This window comes from Emydura macquarii, unplaced genomic scaffold (assembly GCF_026122565.2).
Source record: "Emydura macquarii macquarii isolate MOO-44397 ecotype Brisbane River unplaced genomic scaffold, CSIRO-AGI_Emac_v2 contig_2825, whole genome shotgun sequence".
NCBI lineage: Eukaryota > Metazoa > Chordata > Testudines > Chelidae > Emydura > Emydura macquarii.
Window position 1 is genome coordinate 1,318,576 of NW_027132962.1, and position 21,165 is coordinate 1,339,740.

General features: G+C 40.1%; 1 long non-coding RNA gene across 2 annotated transcripts in view; it reads left to right on the forward strand.

Annotated features, from left to right (window-relative positions):
• The first annotated feature begins 6,359 nt into the window (after positions 1-6,359).
• Positions 6,360-21,165, forward strand: part of LOC137166292 (uncharacterized) — a 55,776-nt gene continuing 40,970 nt past the window's right edge. The window contains exons 1-2 of one of the 2 annotated variants that reach the window (XR_010923633.1): positions 6,360-6,478; positions 12,519-12,690. This is a non-coding gene — a long non-coding RNA (uncharacterized lncRNA). Of the gene's footprint in view, positions 6,479-9,195; positions 9,333-12,518; positions 12,691-21,165 lie in introns of those variants that run through there. The other variant, XR_010923632.1, reaches the window with a different exon arrangement.

The following is a 21,165-nucleotide window of genomic DNA, read 5'->3' on the forward strand; positions in this document are numbered from 1 at the left end:
TAGTCCAGTGAGGGAGTGTTTAATACAACAGGGCCATGTGAGAGCATATACATTCAGTCAGTTCAATGATAAAGGCTAATATGGTGGTTATTTGATTGGTTAATGATATCTTTATTGGGTTAGCGAAACACTTTAATTTACTGCGTGACTTAAGATTTGGGAGATGATCTAAGTGATGCGACTGTAATACTGGGCTATATCAGAAAAAACATACAAGGTGATATAAATTAGATTCCCTGTGCCTGATTGTCTTCTTACTTACATTATTATTTACAAGGGTGAAGTTCAATATTTTGGTAGTTACTCCTGATTTACACCAATGCAATAAGAGCAGAATAAGATGGCCTACTTGGATTAAATAAGACTCCTTCACAACCAGCTAAACTCCATGGGCCTGATTCCTCTCACGGGTGTAAAACAGATATAAGTCCATATCATCAATGGCATTATGCAAGTACAAAACTGATGTAACTGAAAGGAGAATCAGACCCCTTAGACTTATTTGCAGACACTTCTTGATGTGAGTATACAGAAATCTAAATTGGTGTAACTTGACAGAAGAAGGTGTTAGATAAAGTCAGGGATAACTTATTTTAATTTTCTCTTCCTGAGACTCCTCTGAATTTGTCTCACTGCTGTTACTCAATGATTCAACCAAAACAATATTAACCAGATTAATTGCTTAAATGGCTCTTATTTATCATTAAAAGTTTAAAATCATGGTATTTCAGTGAGATCATGACTAGATGATATTTCTAATGTGTACGAAGAATAAACTCCTGTCCAGTAATGTATATACTTGGTGCTTTAATAGGGCCAGTTTCCAAAAACTGAAAACTATTATGAGCCAAATTAGCTGGGAAGAAGAATTGAATCAGAAAAATGTGAATCATAATTGGGAATCATTTCAGAATTCCATAATAGATGCCCCAAAAAGCCACAATCAAGCAAGAACATTGATAAAGGAAGCCAATGGACACAAGGAGACATCTATGGCCAGCAGAGCTAAGAACAATAAGGTATTATTTGAATATATTAGGAACAAAAAGAATTGTGACAATGGTATTGGTACATTACTAGATGGAAATGGTAGAATTATTTATAATAATACAGAAAAGGCAGAAGTGTAAAATAATAAGTGTAAAATATTTCTGTTCTGTATTTTCAGAAAAAACAGGTCATATAGGCTCATCATAAGGTGATGATAACATTTTTTTCATTCCACTAGTATCTCTGGAGGGTGTTAAATAGAAGCCACTAAAGTTAGATCAGTAGTTAGTTTTAAATCAGCAGATCCAAATACCTTGCAATCAAGAGTTTTAAAAGAGCTTGCTGAACCATATATGTTTTTTTCCAGTAAGTTTTGGAACACTGGGGAAGTTCCAGAACACTGGAAGAAAGCTAATGTGTCCATTTTTAAAAAGAGAAAATGGGGTGACCCTGGTAATTATAAGTCTGTCAGTCTGACATTGATACCTGGCATCAATAATGGAGCAGCTGGCATAGGACTCGATTAATAAAGAACTAAAGGAGGGTAATGTAATTAATGCAAATCAACATGGGTTTATGGAAAATAGATCCTATCAAACTAACTTGATATCTTTTTTGATGAGATTACGAGTTCGGTTGATAAAGTTAATAATGTGGACATAATATACTTGGAGTTCTGTAAGGCATTTGACATGGTACTGCACAACATTTTGATTAAAAAACTAGAATGATATAAAATTAATATGGCACACATCAAAAGGATTAAAAATTGGCTAACGGGTAGGTCTCAAAATGTAATTGAAAATAGGGAATCATCATCAAACAAGTGTGTTTCTAGTGGGATCCCAGTGGGAATTGTTCTTGGCCCTACATTAATTAACATTTTTATCAAGAACCTGGAAGAAAACATAAAAGCATCACTAATAAGGTTTGCAGATGACACAAAAACTGGGGGAATGGGAAATAATGAAGAAGACAGGTCACTGATTCAGATCCATCTGGATCACTTGGTAAAACTGGGTGCAAGAAAACAGTATGCATTTTAATATCGCTAAATGTAAATGTATACATCTAGGAACAAAGAATGTAGGCCATACATACAGGAAAGGAGCACTCTATGGTGGGAAACAATGACTCTGAAAATGATTTGGGGTCGTGGTGGATAATCAGCTGAATGTGAACTCTCAGGACTAGTCTACACTGACAGGCAAATTCGGCGGCAGTCAATGGGAGTTATGCAAACTATGCAGAGTAGCTTGCATAACTTATGTCAACTTCCTAAATTTCCATCTGCACGCCATCTCCACTATGCTGCGCCAATGGGAAATGTGTACCCGTTGACGCAGCGCTTGCTTTTTAGGGAACTGGTTTTATTAAATTGACTTCCAGATCGATTGAGCGGGCCTTCACTTTCGCTCAATCAATCCGGATAAATCGATCTGACAGTGGTGAATTTGCTGCTATCAGTGAAGACATACCCTCAGTGTGACAGGGGAATCTCAGGTAGGAATAGAGATTATTTTACCTCTGTATTTGGCATTGGTGCAACTGCTGCTGGAATACTGTATCCAGTTGTGGTACCCACAGTTCAAGAAAGATGTTGATAAAGTGAACAGAAAAGAGATCTGAAAAGAGCCACAAGCATGATTAAAGAATTAGAAAACATGCCTTATATTGATAGACTGAGCTTCTTCAATCTGTTTAGTTTAACAAAGAGAGGTTAAGGAGTAACTTGATTGCAGTCCATAAATACCTGCATGGGGAACAAATATTTAATAATGGGCTCTTCAGTCTAGCAGAGAAAGGTAAAAAATGATCCTTTGGCTGGAAGTTGAAGCTAGACAGTTCAGACTGGAAATACAGCATAATTTTTTACCAGTGAGAGTAATTAACTATTGGAACAATTTATCAAGGGTAGTGATGGATTCTCAACACTGACAATTTTTAGATCAAGATTGGATGTTTTTCTAAAAGATATGCTCTAGGAATTATTTTGGGAAAGTTGTGGCCTGTGTTATACAGGAGGTCAGATTAGATAATCATAATGGTTCCTTCTGGTCTTAGAACTTATGAAACATGTAAGTATGGAATTAAAAAAAATCAAACAGTGCATTGGTGAATAGACTGGCATCTGATTAGCAGTAGCATAAATACAATCTGTTCTCAAAGCCAACCAGAGCACAGCTTTCCAGTAATGGCATGGTGGGCAATTGTCATGCACACTTTAATGTTTATTAGGCAAAATGAAGGTTAACCATTTGGTATAATAGTAATAAAGTCATTGGACATTATTTAGGAGCAGAAGACCATTACCCCCTATCAACATGCTAGTCCAATTACTATCTTTTAAACATACGAATAATTGGAAGTGAAGTGAAGTGTAAAATTGTTTTAAGGAAGAAGTGATTATCATGAATAATTTTTAATTGGGTGACATTATTTCCAAATCTGCTGTAGCTCTAGCAGTTTTTATTTGGCTTTCTATTCTGTAAACTGAATGTGATATCATCCACAATGCTTTGCTACACTTACATTATTGCAAGTTAGACTACTTAAAGGCTGGAAAACTCAATCATGTTTTTAGTATCTTCTTTTGGGTGAGAAGTAAAACCAAGGCACTGACCATTTGTGACAATGATTTTTTTGGTAGAAATATGAATGGGAAGTTAACTCAAAAATCTGGCCAAATTCTGTTTTGTGTAATGAGAATATGTCCACTGAAACTTCCCAGCAGAGTCCATTGAGTATGGTATTGTTTTTCACTTCTTGTCCTAAACTGATGACTATTGATATTGTGTGTATCCACTCCTACATTACACAACAGAGATAATTGCATTTCAGGGCTGTTGGGATTCTTTGGAATTAACAAAACCTATGTACAAAATTATCTATTCTGCTCATCCCTACTACAATTTTACTGAGTCAGGGTTCCCCATGCCCATGGAGCAGTGGGCAGGAGTTGGTATTCAGGATATGTGTGAACTATTATGGGTGTGTAATAGCAACTGCATTTGTCTATGCAGTCTGACTGTACTGCCAGAAACAGTTCTAAAGAGCTCTGAGGAACATTGACTGGTAATGAATAACGGTAGTGTTCAGAAGTGACTAAATCCACCAAGTTTGCCATCATGTTGCCAAGTATAGAAATTTGGAGGGGAAGGTAGACATTGCTGTAAAAACGTAGAACAATAAAGTGAGACATTTGTAGAGGAATGTGGTTTCTCTTTGGGTAGTTTTCTGTCTACAGGAGCTGCTAAATTATGTCTAAATGGCTTCAGTAAATCCCACTAACTTGGCATGACGGATACTGGAAGATAGTGAAAGAAGCACCCATTGTGAATAGAAGACTAATTAGCTATATTATTACCTTAGTAATGCTAATTTATTTCAGTGAAGTTAGGGACTGACCAGGCAGAGATCACAGAGATTGACAAAGAAAGGATGACAACAGGAACAGACAACAGGAGATTTGTTCCTTTCTTCCCCCTTTCTTTTGGTGCTCTGAGAATTACTGTGTAACAAAGTTTCAGGCTTCGGAAGTATCTTGCTGCAGTAGCCAATTTATGCTTCTGATTAATTTTGTATAACTCAGTAAACTGTAAATAAATGGATTAAAGAGCCATTTGATCTCCAAGAAGAGGTTTAAAATTGCTTTGATGATTAAGTACCATGGGGATACAATGGATTATTATGGATAATGGATTGAGAGGAGAAGGGACATTGGACGAATACATATATATATTTAGCCTGAATAAGTTATATATGAGCCAGAACTCATACAGCACTTGAGTTTTCACCATTCATGCTACTATGGTGAAACTGATTCAGTCTAAAGGGGCAGGACTTTAGGCACATGGCATGTGTTAGCTGTAAAGTTAAAATCATGTTGGATTGGAATAAGGGTCTTATACACGTTGTGAAAAAAACTTTAAAAGCACATTTATGAGTAAATTAGTGGTGGCTGGTGAAAGGTGTCAAATTGACAGGCCTAGAGACTTACTCTCTCTATCCACATTAAAAGGCATCAGTGATAGTGCAAGCTTTCTCCCCCGTTTAACCGATATGCCTTAACTTAGACTGCTCCCAGCTATTCGATGCATGTAAAAATAATTCCGAGAGAAGGATAAGAGATATGTGAAACTGATAGGAGTGGGGAAGGAAAAACTAAAAGATCATGGAGCTGCAGCATTCAGCCTTCTCTTTGAGAGAGCCCAAAGACTGCAGTCTTGGCTTTTTGAAAGCAAAACTGTTTAAAATTAGAGGTGGCCAGAAATTAAATTAACCTGAAAGACCCCTCCAGCTATTTTTTTGACCTCTTTAGATCTTCTTGGTTTGTAAGCCAGGTTTCAGTCTGTAGTGTATTAAATCAGCAAGGTTATATAAACGTTGGTGAATGCAAGATGTAATGGAAACTAATTCAGGCTTGACCTTATCCCTATGAATGGCAGGCTACAGGAACCAGATTCAAGCTATATCATTTGCTTTCAATTTCTTTTTTTTTTTTTTTTTTAGGGGGGGCCGAGAAATGTATTTATTTTTACACAAATCCTCCCCCAGCCCCCTTTTTTACCTTCATTTTAGTGAAGCATTCATGGGGAAAGGTGAACTTTGCTGTGTGAAGGGGGAAGGGTTTAGGCACATAATGTTTCTATGTTGTGGCAGGTTCTCTACTGTGTGCCTGATGACATTTTTTGTTTCCTAGTTTTATAGTTTAAATAATGACCCTGAAGAACACACAAAAGGAACACCAGAGACAATGCACCTACCAACCATCCAAGAGTACCTTTTCTTTCAAAGTAAGTGGAGACTGGAGAAGATTTAGTTTGCATCAGAGCTTTGGGAAATAGATAAGACAGCTGTTCACTTCTACTAGAGCAATAGAAACAGCACAGACTGTCCTCTGGGAACTGAATCAGAGTACAGTGTTGCATTATAAATATCATTGTCTAAATACAGATTGTGTTCCCTGAAGCTGCTGAATAGACCTATGCTACTTTAATACACCAGGTTAAAGAACAACCTTTTCTCCATTCACTGTCAATGTTGGGTGGTGAAGGGAGACTAATTGCAGTGTTTCTGCTACTTAATTGAGGCTATTTCAGTCAGATGGACCTTTAACAATTGATTGGGCCTGATTTTTCAGAGAAGCACCTGCAGCTCCCATTGAAGTCAGTTGTATTTGAGAGTGCCCAGCACCTCTGAAAATCAGTCCCGCTCAGGTTCCCTTTGTTTACTACTTTGACCTTCATGTCTGCTCCTTGTTTTCTCATTTGTTGTCTCCTCCTCCCCAATCAGTTGAGTCCCGGGCTCAGTAGACAGTTCCTCCCCTTAAGCTGAGAGAGGGGCTTTTAGCCTGCCCGCATCCCAGAACTTAAGTAGGATCTCTGAAAACCAGGCCATGAAAATAGCGATAAGAACAAGGCACTTGGAGTCAGGATCCTCCTGGATTTTGTTTGGACTCAGTCACTGATCTAATGTGGGACCTTGGGTAAGCTGCTTCACTTCATGTGTGCCTCATGTTACCCATCTGCTACCGACGGTACCTCACCAGGGTGTTGTGAAACTTAGGGTATGTCTACACAGCAGTAGGGAGGTGCAAATTCCAGTATAAGAAAAATATGCACGTTAGTGCAGCTCTGCTGCGCCAATGAATGGGGTGAGTCGCCTGAGTACAATCCTGCCTGATCTCCTGGTGTGTGCTTGGGCAGCTAGTATGAACCACTGCCTGTGCAGCAGCAGCAGCTGTGCTGCTATTTTAGGCACTTGCTCGAGCAGAGCTAGCATGCGTGTGCTGCCCTGCGTAGACTTGCCATGAGTAAATTCATGGTTTTCAGCTAAGCCCCACTACATGATTATCTTCATCAAGGGCCTGCCTTATCTCATTTGCCTGAAATGACATTCCACTCCCCAGAGGAAAATAAAACATGCCTCCCTAGCACGGTGGCTGGTGTTCTCATCATCACATGAATCATGACTGTGCCAGGTAATCTCCTCATCAGACCCTACTCTTGCTCTCCATTGCCCTTCTTCCAATCCCTTCTTCAAGAATTTCCCTTGACTTTATCCTGCCCTATGTATGAAGATTTTTACTGCACACTCGTTTTGCTTTCTCAGGACCTTCATACAGTACGGCTCAGCCTGAGAAGCCACCAAAAATAAAATAAAATTAAATAAATAAAGCCAAGCAGCAGATAACTAATGGTTTCAATTGTCAGCCGTGAAAAGTGCCTCCCAGGAAATAAAATTACACTTGAACCATTTTCTTCTCCTTTTGAAGCAAGCAGTAATTTTATTACAAAAGAAACAGATGCAGCATTTTTTTGAACTACATCATTACTGCATCTTTACTTCTCAGAGTGCTTCTTAATTCATCACCAAAACTAAAATGGCTGTTAATACTCAGTGTACTGTGTTGTGTGACTACTGGGTTACTTAAGATCTGTAAGGTACCGTAACGACCATTGAACCAATTTCTCTACTCCTTATTCGGCTTCTTGTTAGAGCAAAACTGTCATCGAAGTTATCATATAATGATGTACTAGAAACAAATGCCAACAGATCTTTAACACAAATTCACCAACCTATTTCAAAAGAGAGCTATAAATGCGGTTCTCCACACAGACGGAGCAGTGAGGTGAACAGTAACAAAAGTTACAAGTGGGAAATTTTGATTTTTATTCCATGGGGGAAAACTCAGCTCCTAGAATAAGTAAAATTTCTATTGAACTTAATGGGAGTTGCACCTACTTACACTAGGGTTTAATTAGTTTTGAGGGTGGAACTGGAGGGTGAGGGGGCAGCTGTTTATCTCTCATCCTCATACTTCTCCTGCCCACTTGGTTAAGAGTTTAAAAATGGGTACCGAAGGTTAGGTGGTTTTAGAGTTCATATTTCAACACCTGAAACTCAGGCCCCTGATTTAGAAGTGCTGAGCCTCCACCAACTCTCAGTGAAGTCAACGACAGCAACTGGGTGCTCAGCACTTTTGAATTACTTCAATTATGCAGGAGGTTTCTCCTAGGGCCAGGTCTGCTTGTGTTCCTCCCCACCCCCATTAAAGCACCAGAGAGTAATGTAAAGAGACTCATAGAGTTGGAAGGGACCTCAGGAGATCATCTATTCCGACCCTCTGCTCAAAGCACAGAGAGCACAGCACAACAGAGAATCAGCCCCACTTGGACTCTGCTCTGAAGCTGGCCCTCAGCCTTTGTTTTTAGTTTGTCAAGAAGAGGTGATTGGAAGGCCATGTATGTACTGAGAGCAGTGCTGTTTGCAGATGTGATTTTTAAAAAATACCGTCTGGAAGTGGTTTCCTAACAGTGGGGAAACTGTAATGTACATAAGGCCTTTATGGAGCTGGCTGGAAAATGCTAGGGATTTCCCCCCTTTGATAAAAATGAGGAAAAAAAAAAGTTTATCATAACTTTCTGTGGAAAATGTTTAGTTTTTATTGGAAATTCAAAAACTGTGGTAAGTGGACTTTTTTGGCTGAGAACTGCCAGAAACTGGGGGAAAAAAATGGATTTCCACTAAAAAAAAATCAAAAACTTGTCAAGGAAAGTAGCCACTTTGTCAGTTTTCTTTTAATCCAAAATCCTCTGTGGGGTGGGGAAGGAGAGGGTCAATGGAAAACTTTCAGCCAGCCCAGGGCTTTGGGTTCCAAGCTCTACTGTCTAGCAATAACATTACTAAGCCACCCATAAGGCAAGCTCAGTTGTCTCCATTTAAGATGATCTCCAAACTAAATGAATCCAGATGCATTCTGTGCCTTTTGAACAGTACTAGGCATTGTATAAACACACAGAGTAAGGGAGTCCCTGCTCTGAAGCTTTTCCAGTCTAAGCATAGCAATACATTTGTGATACTGGAACTGGGTCTCACCAAACACATCTCATGTAGGGACTATCAAATATCCATGCCCTGGGAACATCTTTTAATCCCTGCTGAGCTAGGCAGGGGTCAAACTGTTGACCTACAGGTGAGGTATTTTAGCTCATTAGCAGTGTCTGAGGTATCCAGTACCATAAGTGCTAATGAAACACCTGTGAGAATGAAGCTTGTTTTCTAAAAAAGCTGAAGTCATTAGGACTCTGTCTAGAGGTGATGTTCAGATTTCTTTCACACCATCATGAGATTATTTGCAGTTGTGGCCAAAACTGTTGCACTCAGTAATAGGAGGTGGAAACACTGTAGATAACCATGCTTTTTAGACACAGTACAGTATGCAAATTATATTCCCCTCAAGTTTCGTAGGAACCTTTTTTTTTAAATGGTGTGGAAAAGAAGCAAGTGACTTTCTGCTGTTGGATGGAGCAAAGGGGCCTGATTCTCCTTTCAGCCTTGTAAGTAAGACCTTTCTCACTGCATTTTGAAAGCTTCATATCTGTTCCAGGTCAGTACCATTGGCTGATCACAGTCAAAACTTAGAATCACTTATTTTGCTAAATGGGGTTTTAAAATTCTTCCAAGGACTGACTATCATGTGAACAGAACTTAATATTTACATTCATGAAAATATTGTCAGATCAGGTTTTTATTGATTAGTATTTAGCAGTTGCAGTTAAGTATTGGGCTGCCTAGAATATTCTACAGTGGCTAGTATTACCATATGTCCTTGATAATTATTGAACTTTTTTGAATGATTGAATTTTGAAATGTATTCCTGCCAGGAATGACTTCTTTTTTTACCCACAAAAAATTAGTACTGTAACTTGGATAGTGGCCTAACTTCTTTCTTCCAAAGCTGCTTTTCTTTCCTTTGATGGAATAACAAAGACACCAAACCTTTCCTTTTAAAAAAAGGTCTGTGTGACTGGGAGACATGTTTCATGTTTGAATCATCCCCGAAAGTAGGATTTTCAAACGATTAGATTAGGGGTAGAAATCTTGTTGTTTTTATATGTTTGAAAACAGCCAGTTCTGTTCTATATTCTATTCTGCATAGGTTCTTATATCACCCTAAGACAGTATTGGAGCACTTTCCAGTAATGCATTAAGTGATGAGACTAAGAGTTTGTCTATGTTTTGTGGCAATGAACAGGGGTGTGTGATTTCTGAAGCACTATGTTAATGTACACCAGGGAACTTTCCATGTGTGCTTGCAGGGTTTAGTCTGGCTAGTTAGTGTGTCACATATTGGAGCACTTTAGAAATCACACCCCCATAGTGTATATTGTTGCACCACCTAGCCATTTTATATCTATCATATGTGACTTGTTCTCTCTCTCTCTCACCAAGGACAGAGCTGTGTGTTCAGGGTAGGGACTTTTTAAAAAAAATGTACTTGCTGTTGTGCGTTTATATTCGAGAAGGCAGGTTGACGTGTGCCTTGCATTTGGATCAGAAGGTGGTGGTGATCCTTAGTTCTTGGGAGAGCTCATCCCACAGTTTAGGGCTAGGCCCTGGGAAAGCTCTGGCTCCTGAACAGACAAACTTTAACATTGTGGTAGACAGTCCCATGTTGTCTGAGTAGTGGAGTTATGGACCATAGTCTCCATCTCTCAGCTGTAGTCTTTATATTCTAGATATCTTTGACCCATTAGTGCCTTGACAATAAAGACTGAGATATTTGGATTTGACTCTGTAGTCTATGGGAAGCCAGTGTAGAAAGAGGACAGGTCTCAACAAATGTTTGTGGTAGCCCTTGGTTGCGGAGGAGATGTACTGCAGTTTGCTGTACTATTTGCAGTTTCCTGATGGCTTCATGTATGTGTCTGCTGCCTCCATCTCCTCCTGAAGATTTGTTACCGCCTCTTAAAGTATCACATCTAATATTAAGGCTTGATTTTCAGTGGTTCTGAGAACCTAAAATCCCACCTGAAGTCAGTGGGAAGTGCAGGTGCGCATAATTTAGTAATAAGGCCTGGCTCTCTCAGCACTTTTCATTAATCGAGCTCAAAGCACTTTACAAAGGAGGTAACAGCCCCATTTTACTGATCAGGAAACTGAGGGGTGAAGTGACTTGCCCAAGGTCACCGAGCAGACCAGTGGCTGAGCTAGGGATAGAACTGAGGTCTCTTGTGTCTCAGTCCAGTGTTCCATCCACTTAACAAAATCAGATCCATAGATTGCAACCCTTCTGGGGCAGGAACCTTGTCTTTTCAGCTGTACTGTAAAGCATCAAGCACACACTTATGCATAATAGTCCCTGATTTTTGACATTCCAATTTTATGAAACCTTCTTTAGTCTGAAATGCTTGTGTCCCCAGTCTGGCATTTGGTTATTATATGTTTTCTTGATTTTTAGGAGGCTCCAAATTTGCAAATGTTTTGGGTACCCCCAACATTTTAATAAAATTTAGCTTTCCTTGTAATAATCTAATAAAATCTGTGGGGGTATTAGAAGGATGGTGCTGTCTATGGCCTAGCCAAGTACTTCTAATTCCACTTGGGTGTGTTCATCTAATGATCATGTGGCTTTTCTTTACTGATGATCAGAAATTTCTTTCAGCTTTACATACTAAAAGCTCTTTCTCTTTGTTTTGCTGGGAGTGAACTAATTTATCATGATCACTGGGAGCTGCCAAGTAGTTTCTGAATGTTTCACTTGTGCGACTATCCCTCAAGAAAGTGAACAGTCCCATCAGAATGTTTTCTCATTATATGTGTTAAATGATGTGTGTATAACAGTGGCAGATGCCCTAATGTCCCAGTGCATGAAAGGTGAATTTGAACCAGGAAAAAATGTCTCTTATAATGTTTGCTTTATTTCAACTAATGTTCATGCAGCTTCTAGGTGAAATTCCAGGCTAAACTTGAATACTTTGAGAAGTCCGTGTACCCTCATTAATGTCTAACAACTGGGGGACACTTCAATGTGAGTACATAGAACCTGTAGCTGTGCGCATAATCTGAAATGTGAAGGACCTGGGTTTGATTCTCATCATGCTTAACAACCCTTGGAAGAGAGAAAGACATTCTGCAGTGATTACTCATCATTTGGCCAAAGGAATGTTGCTGGGATGCTTACTCAGTCCCCTTCATTCATTAAGGAAGGTCATTGCAATGTACAGACTTATATCATTAGGTGTCAACTAGGGGAAAAAAATTATTCTTTGGCCTCCAAAAGAGGCATAGATGACCACCGCCCCCAATCTATTAGGATTTCTCTGGACTTTATGGCTAAAGGCTTTAATTTTCTGCATGACTTTGAGGAATAATAATACCTAGCTCTTATCAGCAGAGCTCAAAGGGAGGTCAGTGTATTAGCCCTATTTTTACAGATGGGGAAACTGAGGCACAAGACAGTGAAGTGACATGTTCAAGGACACGTAGCAGGCCAGTGGCAAAGCCAGAAATAGAAACCTGGTCTCCGTAGTCCTAGTCCAGTGTCCTATCGTCTAGGCCCTCCATGACCTGCTCTGTGCCTCAGTTTCCCCATTCTTCCCTCCACCCTCCAGTCATTTGCAAAATACCAAAGAGTAGATCTATTCCAGGTGCTGGTAGCATGATTAATCCATGTTTTTTTCCCACTTAGTTACAGACTCAACCTCTTCCACCACTGTGAGAATTTTCTCGTTACTTTGCAGATGAAATTTCTCATTTCACAACATCAGAACAGGGGCTTGAACAGTCAAATAAGGAGTCTCCTCTGCTTGAGTTTTAGCAAGTGTCACTCTCTGAGGTTCTGGCTATACCAAGGCAGTTTTGGACTACTTGTTGATCAGATCCGTGTCTGTTCTGACTGATACAGACCAGCAGGTAAGTGCTATGTTTGTTTTTAATGGAGATTGCTAATGTCTCCCTCCAGGAGGGCAGGTTACTAGGCCAGGGAAAAAATGTTAAGGCCTCTCCCTCAGAAATAACCTTTTGAAATGGATGGACTTGTGAATTATCAACCTGATATGAGCATCCCTTGTTGGGGAAAGCTTGTGAGAAAGCGTGTAACAGGGCAATTCTAAGCCCTATATGGAGTGTTTGACTGGGATCAAAACAATCTACTCAACCAGCTTCAGCATGAGACTTCTGCCGATGGCACTGTAGGTGGCTTCCCTCCTGCTTCACTTGTCACAGATCATCAGGAAACTAGGGTGGCCTATTAGGTCAATGCCAGGGAAGAGGGGACGTAGAAGCCACTCTATCAATAGCTGAGAACAAAAGAGCATCATAAAGTCCTTCTGAGTCATTGACAATACTCTTTTGATAAAACAATATTCTATCTGAGTTCTCTGTGTGTTTAGTATTTAAGCATATAAAGAGAGAGTGCCAAGACAGTGCAAAGGGCATCTGCTGTATTGCTTTTTATCTTTTCAGGGTCAGGTTGTAGTCCTTGGGAGATCAGCAAGTGTCCCAGGTTTTGTACTGCAGGCAATTGCATTTGGTTTGTATTTCATTTGAGATTTACTTCCTTGGCTCTAGCAGACAGATGAGGTTGTGGTCATGATCTGACACAGCTTCTGCCATGTTCTCTTTGAGTCTGTACTTCAGAATGTCACGAGCTATGACACTGATCCCTGGGAGTTCCGTTAGCATGTCTTGTTGGCAGGATCAATATTCTTCTGCTGCGGGTTTGATCCCAAAAGGCATTCTCAGCCATCTGTATCTATCAGCTGCTGTCCAAAATATGGTGAGGTAGCTGCTTTCCTGTGTCCAGTGGCTAGGCCTGGTCTACACTGCCACGCTGGATTGATGCAGTGGAATCAGTGTAGACACACCCTCTTTGGCATCAAATACTGAGAATATTTTTGCTTTTGCCAAGCCATTTGGTAGTGAGCTTTTTTCACTACTGTATTTAAGTTGCTTGGGTCTATACAAGCTTACCTGACTTCTCAGTGACTACCATGCTGCTTGTGGGCTCTGTGCCTTTAGCAATGATACCTTACTTTTTCATTTGCTTTATTGCTCCCATTATTTTTTTCCCTCTTAATGCAGTGAGTACCCTGACAGGCACGTACTGTCCTGGCTGAATTGTTTTATCTCTTTCTGGGTGAAACATGCTGGAGACACCCCAGTCCTGCAGAAACATTGTGACAATCTTTTAGCAGCTTTGCTGAAGGGTTGCTGCAATGCATTGTCTGTGATGGATGCATGTGTGGTTGGATTTCCCTCCCCAATATCTTTAGTTTCTGATTTTCAGGTACCTACAAGAGCTAACTGACTTCTGATACCTTGTTCAGTGTTCAAGCATAAAATGAGATAAAGCCAAGACAATACCACATTCAGGCTTTATTCCTCTGTTTGCCTATACTGTTTGCCCCTTTTCAGCAGCGGGGGGAATTCGGCGGCGGGCACTGCCCCCCCCCCCCCCCCCCGGAACCCCGCCGCCGCCGTGAATGCGCGCCGCCGCCGATTGCCCCCCCGCCGCCAGGGCCACCATCAGGCCCTTGCCAGAAAAAAGGTTCCCCACCCCTGCTCTAGGTCATGTCAAGTTACATGTTCATGAAATGGTCCATAGACATCTCACTGCTGGGTTTTGTTTCCCCAATAGCAAAATGAGAAGAATGTTTTGACTTTGTGTTGCTCTAGAAATGACTTCTAATAAAATGACTTTGTTGGCAGGTTCTTCTGTGGGTGAAGCAAAGGTGGGTCCCCCTATCCTCAAATTGGGGCCAGGGTGTGAGGCTGTGTAGGGTGTGTCACTCTAAACTGTATTACCATCCTCCATTCCTGGCTAAGCAGGGCCATCATAGAGATACACCTTCTGTTGTTTTCTGGGCGTGCAAATGTGCTCTTGCCTGGCTGCTTCTCCCTTAACCACTCCCACACATACAGCCTCCATTCATGACATCAGTGGGTGGAGGACATTGGACTGGTTTCTGCACTACTGTGAATTTCACCCCTCAGGTATGTGAATGGGTGTGTGTGAGAGTGAGTGAGAGGGGACTCCAGTGAGGTTTCATTGATCAGAAGATCTTGATCAGACCTTTTGATCTGGAGTGAACTTCACCCTAAATGAATAAAGCTCAAATGATTGGTATGGTGTTAGGGGGAAAAACTCACATTCCCCAGCAGGGCTGGACAGATAACAACAGTGACTTTTTTTTGTTTACTTGATTTGAGTCATTGATCTGACTTCTTTTCCCCTCTCCCTTTTCACTGTGCTCAAACTGGTCACTCATTTAATTCCTGCAGCACTACAATAGCTACAAATTCCTGCTCACCTTGAAAATTCAAAGGTGCCCTGCTATCCAGAGACCATTCAGTAGGTGCATATTGTTTTGCCTTGTATATGTGCAATATTGCTTCTGATTCTTGATCTTTAGAAAATAAGATTTCACATACTTTTGCCAGTTTCTCCAGCCTGGTGTTGAAAGGTAATTTCTTCTTCTTGTACAAAAAACCCCAAAAAACTACATCTGACTTGTTCCTGTAGCTGGTTCACTTGAAACACACTTATTCACTTTACTCTTTAATTGACCTTTTACCCATAATGGGCCAAAGGGCAGGATAGATTTCTGGTCTTTGGTTAATTGCAAGTGCCATTATTTTTTACTTGCAGTACCTGATGAAGTAGGAAAACAGGTTAGGTTGCATTTTCAGTGAGATCACGACTCAATTAGTGTTTTTTGAGTAAAAGGATGTGGTAATTAAGGGCATGCCAGTTGCAGCATTGTGTCAGCCCAAATGCTAAGAAATCTACTTGAACAAATAACCAATGGAAGAATCAAGATTTAGAAAGAATTTATGCGAATTCTGAATGCCTCATGGAATTTATGTGAGAGAATACAAGACTCCGAGAAGGGTAAAACTAGGGATGGTACTGCAAAACTTTGTCCTTCTGGGTTTTGATTTTGCAAAGCCAATGCCAGAGACTTCTGGATCTAGGTTCTGGTTTATCCAAAGAACTCCCTGAGTTTTTGAGACAGAAGGTGCTTTGTATAACATTTCATTTTTGAAAACAAAGGTAAATTCTCCTATACATTTGATATTTCCTGTATACTGTAATTCAGAATGGTACAGCATCAAACACACATACCAATTTGGCCCTTCGGACTGCAATGCCACAGATTTGCGTAAAGGTCTCCACTGTCCCTTAGATGTCCTGCCCTTTAGACTCAAATTTGCCCCTGTCCCCACACTAATCTACTGTCCTCCAGCATTATGGGTGTCTGTGATTTACAATAGTTTAAAGCAGAATTGTGAAACTGAATTCCTATAGTACTACATAATACACCACAATGAAGAAGCTCATCCCTCCTTATTTCTAAATTGTTTCTCTGTTAGCTTGTAATTTTGCTTCTCATTTTAGTGTATCCCATCCTGGGGCACTGAGGAGCCACTTCCTACCTTGGTGTGAAACAGGGCATGGCTCCAGTGTCATTAACAGAGCTAAGCTGATCTACAGCAATTGAGGATCTGGCCCCTTTATTCAAAGTACAGCCTGGGTAAATGCATTCTGAGACATTGAGGGACATGTTAACATTGGGATACACTTTTTTTTCCTGTGTGAATATTTTTGAATGAAGAATGACAGACATACTAAAGGATTTTAAGTAGTGCTAAAGAAAGGAATGCAGTACACAGGAATGGGGATGCTACAGCAAAGCCTTCCCCAAAACTTCTATACTTGCCAAATTACTTTGTGTATAGCTTTTTAGTAATTTAAGGTTTATTCCCATGCCATTGAAATTGATGGCAATTTTGCTATTTACTTCAATGGAACAGGATCAGTGCCGTGTGAGTGTCCATTGTTGCGTCAAGGCACATTACTGTGTACCCCACCATGTACTAGGTGCTTCACAGAGGTCATAGAAAGGCATTGTCCCTGTCCTGTTGTGTTTCCAATTACAGTTAGCTGGAAATGTTAAAAAATAATTTTTTTTCTAATATGAGATTTGACAAAGAAGTTTGATTTTTTTTTTCTACCCTATTTTTTTTTCATTTTCTGACCATCTCACAAGTCCTTGATGCATATAAATGTTTGCAGCATGCTAAACTTTAGGCATGTGAGTAACTTAACTTAGCTTCACTTTAAGCACTGAGCAGCGTGAGACTGTTTAATGTGCTTAAAGTTAAACATGTGCCACACTCTTTGCAGGATTGGGACCTAAGTGTAACATGTGATGGTGAGAAAGCAGAAGGGTGAACAATGACCAGTGTCAAAACCATGAAACAATATGGGTGCTTGTTGGTTTTTTTTTTTTTTTTTTTTTTTTTTTTTTAAAGCATGGTCACATCACAGTGGTGGTTTTTTTTAAGCTATAAAATAATTATGTTGAATGCTGTTGTGTTGCTTATCAACAAACACAGGGCACTGATGAGACTTGGTGCTAACTCCATCCAGGGACTCTCCACTGAGCTGCATCCAGTTGAATTTATATTCCCCAAGAATGGAATTTTTAAAGTTGCCTAACAGCAGTTTCTGTGGCCCTTGGATGCCTAACTCTCTTTGATACTTTTGAAAGCCTCTCCCCAAATGTTTTATATCGCAGCTAAAGATGCCCAAATAAAAATCTTGCGGTAAAATTGCATGTCTCACTTCATGTATTTTTAAAACCACCAAAGCTAGAAAACTCTTCTAGGAAGCATTTACGTGCATGAGTGAAAAGTGTCTGGTTCAGTGGAATCACTAGGAAGACTATCTTTGACTTAATTTTCTAAATATGCTCCCTCTCCCCCTGCATTCAGGATTCCAGTTTTGTCCACTTCTACTTGAATCTGGGTCCAGGTTTACTCAAAAAGTTCATGATTTAAGTTTGTAATAACAATTTGGATATTGTCAAAGAAGTCAGTGTTGCGTAGTTTTGCACTTAATTGCAAACATTTCATGCATCTATTCCTAAAAGTCTGTAGCTAATTGATTTTTGATGACATTTGTGGTTTGACATTAAAAATGTTCAAGAGGCCAAATAGTCGAGCTTAGCCAATTTATTGTCTGGCTATGTAGTACAATACAAAAAGGAAGGATACATACCACTCCCTCTGGGAAGCTATTTCTCACAACATACGGTTCACCTTACACAAAGGTGTGCTTGAAAACATGCATTCAAAACCAGCCATGTTTATAGTAAGTTTTTATGAGCTAAAAGCACTGTATATGTCACCCAAACCTAAAATTTACCAATCAATTTTTTACCTTGTTTTTTCTGGTACCATGGTGTATCTTTTCTTACCTCTCTTTTGGACACTACATTCCAAGCTAGTTGGCCAAGCTTGTTAACAGGGTAGAGCATTAACGTATCTTTTGTCTTTGACAGGCTGTGTATTTTCCCCATGCCATATCTGACTTCAGCTTTGCAAAGTGTTATGGGACACTTAGCACAAGTGAACAGAATTGTGGGAGTAGCATAATGCATTCAGTTAACATAACTTTGAGATGCCTACGCATATTTTAATACAATGCACCTAATACCTGTTGGGGGCGGGGTGTGTGTGTAAGTGTAAGTAATATGTAATGTGTTCGCTAATCCCAGCTATAACTTGGGTCTGACTGTTTTCTTGTAGAAATGTTGGCATCAATAGCTACACTTGAAGATAGAATAGAAGTAGAATAAGTATTGTGCAATGGTCTAAATCTGAGGACAGAGCTAGAATTCAGATTGTTCTCTGACCATATGCTCCAAATTTGACCTTCCATCTGGTGCATATCTTTAGGGTTGAGTATAAGGATTTTGTTTATATTATGCAGAGTGTACAGTAGAGATGTTTTCACTACGCGTGCTGAAAAGAGAGTGTTACCACCTCATAGCTTTTTAAACTAATGACAGTGCCCCGATGCCTGCTAGATGGACTTACATTAGAGGAATGATTCTTAAAGCTAAATGAGCAAATGGGGAAAGTACATCTCCCTAGAGCCATATAACAGGTGATGGAAAGCTACATCATGTAGCTTCACACACACGAATCCACATAACGAGACTAGAGATTTGAGTTCTCTGATGACCCAAAAGAGCATGAGTCTGTTGACCTTCAGGGGCATGCTGCCAGGTTTTTATCCTGAGTGCCTGAGAAGAGTCTGACTTGAGAAATGGATCGTTTGGGGAGAATTAGTCTTGATGGGCAGGGTTGGTTACAAGCTTTCATTATTGACCTAGGAGAGTCGCGTTATATTAATGGTATATTCATAGATGGAGTATAAATGATTGATAGATGTGTTTAATCCATGGTTAATCTAGTGTTAAATATTATTACACAGACCAATGGATTGCTTAGAACCATCCAAACAACTATTAATGGACTCATAATCATCTATAACACATACTAATCATGTCTGTAACCTATTTAGAACATCTCAGAATCATTTATCCCTTTATAAATGTTCCCTTAATAGAAAGTGTGACTGATACGCTGTTTTAGAACTAAACCCATATGTGGTTTTTGTATTGCATATGCGGTAGTGCATGGCATAGGTGCATTCTAAAATTCCAGTACAAAATGAAAATGATTCTCTAGCTTTCTACGTTTTTGTTTACTTTCCTTCATGGTTTACTCCTTGTGTTTGATAATAAATATTCCACTGCATGTAAACACACTACCCACTCCCCATCATCATGAACTAGTATATCTTTTGCAATTGATTGGAACAGATTCATTGGCTAGTTGCACAGGAATTAATTGCCTTTTTGGGCTTGAGTGGGAATAGAAATGCTTATACCAGATATTAATCTGGTATTTGAACTGGAAAAATAGGGAGACTGGCACGACAACAAAGGGGTTGGTTTGTGCTTTATGCTACCTTTGTAGCTCCTTGATTGTGGCATTGGCTGGAGACTGGTTCAGCCATCTGGCAATTTAGGGAAGGTCAACCCTTGAAGCGGTACATCGGTGCAGCTGTACTGCTGTAGCACATCTGGTGAAGATGCTGTATGTCAATGGAAGACCACTCTCCCGTCTGCATAATTACTCCACTTCCACGAGAGTGGAAGCTATGTCAGCACGAGACCATCTCCCACCGGACATAGTGCTGGCGTGGCTTGTGCTTAGGTCATTGTAACTTGCATTGCTCAAGGGGGTGTCTTTTTTTACACCCCTGAGTGACGTAAGTTAGATCGAATTAAGCAGTCTGATCTGTCCTTAGAGCAGCTTTGAGGCTGCTCTAAATTGTACCGAGCTGCGTATGACCCCAAGGAGCTGTTTCTGAAATCTGGGATTACTGGTGTGCTCTGATGACATGCTCTTTCACCCAGGAATACTTCATTTGTCTGAAGCTGGAAGGGGTGTTGTGTAGAATTGCTACCCTAGCTCGGTGCCATCCAGGAAACCCCCCTCTGAGGGAAATTCTCCAGAGTTTGGAGGATTAATGGGCCCGGTACACCACTGCAACATATGTGGCTGAGCCCGAGATCTGGCCCAGGCTATTTATATTGCTACGATCTCTGACATTATCTACAGAGTCAAATATTCTATGAGGAAAGTAGTACTCTGCTGAGAATTAACCTGTAAAAGAGATGTTGCATCCTGAACAGAGATACAGATTAAAGACTCACAAAGCAGCCACTTGGATTTCCTTAAAATGATTTAGCATTTTATTTTAAGCACAGAAGGATGTATTTCACGAGCTAGATATCGACAATCGGCTTAGAAACTAGCATCCCCACCTCTCTAACCACAGCTCTGTGTCCAGATATAAGACAGATTCAAGCTAGAACTTTGTAGCAATAGATCATCTCTTGCCTGTTCAAAACAGCAGCTGAAGTGGCATTTACCAGTAACCCATGGGCCTATAGTCTGGGTGTCAATTAACCCTTTATTTGTTGTTCCATATGTAAAAATCTGTCATTTTTGGGTCTATGAAAAGAAGTATTGCTATACTAGCTTCCACACTGAGGGTCAAGAGGTGTCAATCATTTAACACTCTAAATGTCATCATTCAGTGTCATAAGCTTGAAGAATGACCCTGGCATTAAGAATATAGTGGGAGTGTTTGTCTTAATTTCTCTCTATTTGCTACAAAGACAGAGAGGCCATTCTGCACTTACTATCTGGTGAGTCATCTTGTATTAACTCCCCCAATTCCTAGCTCAGGATCTTACATCTGGACATTAAACTGACTGGCCACTGGGAGCCACTGTGGCTCAACAAAAAGAGAATTTCAAATGTACCTACCTGCCATTTCAAAAATGTGCTGAAATGGGAAGCTTAGCTGTAAATGTTGATAGCTCGAAAGTGACAGTTTGAGGTGGTCAGGCACAGTTGAAACGTGCTGAAGGATTTTTCTGATCCGGCTGCCGTGGTGTCATCTAGCATAATCATTGCTGCTGAAAAGATACTCAAGGTATTTTTATCAAGTTTATAATA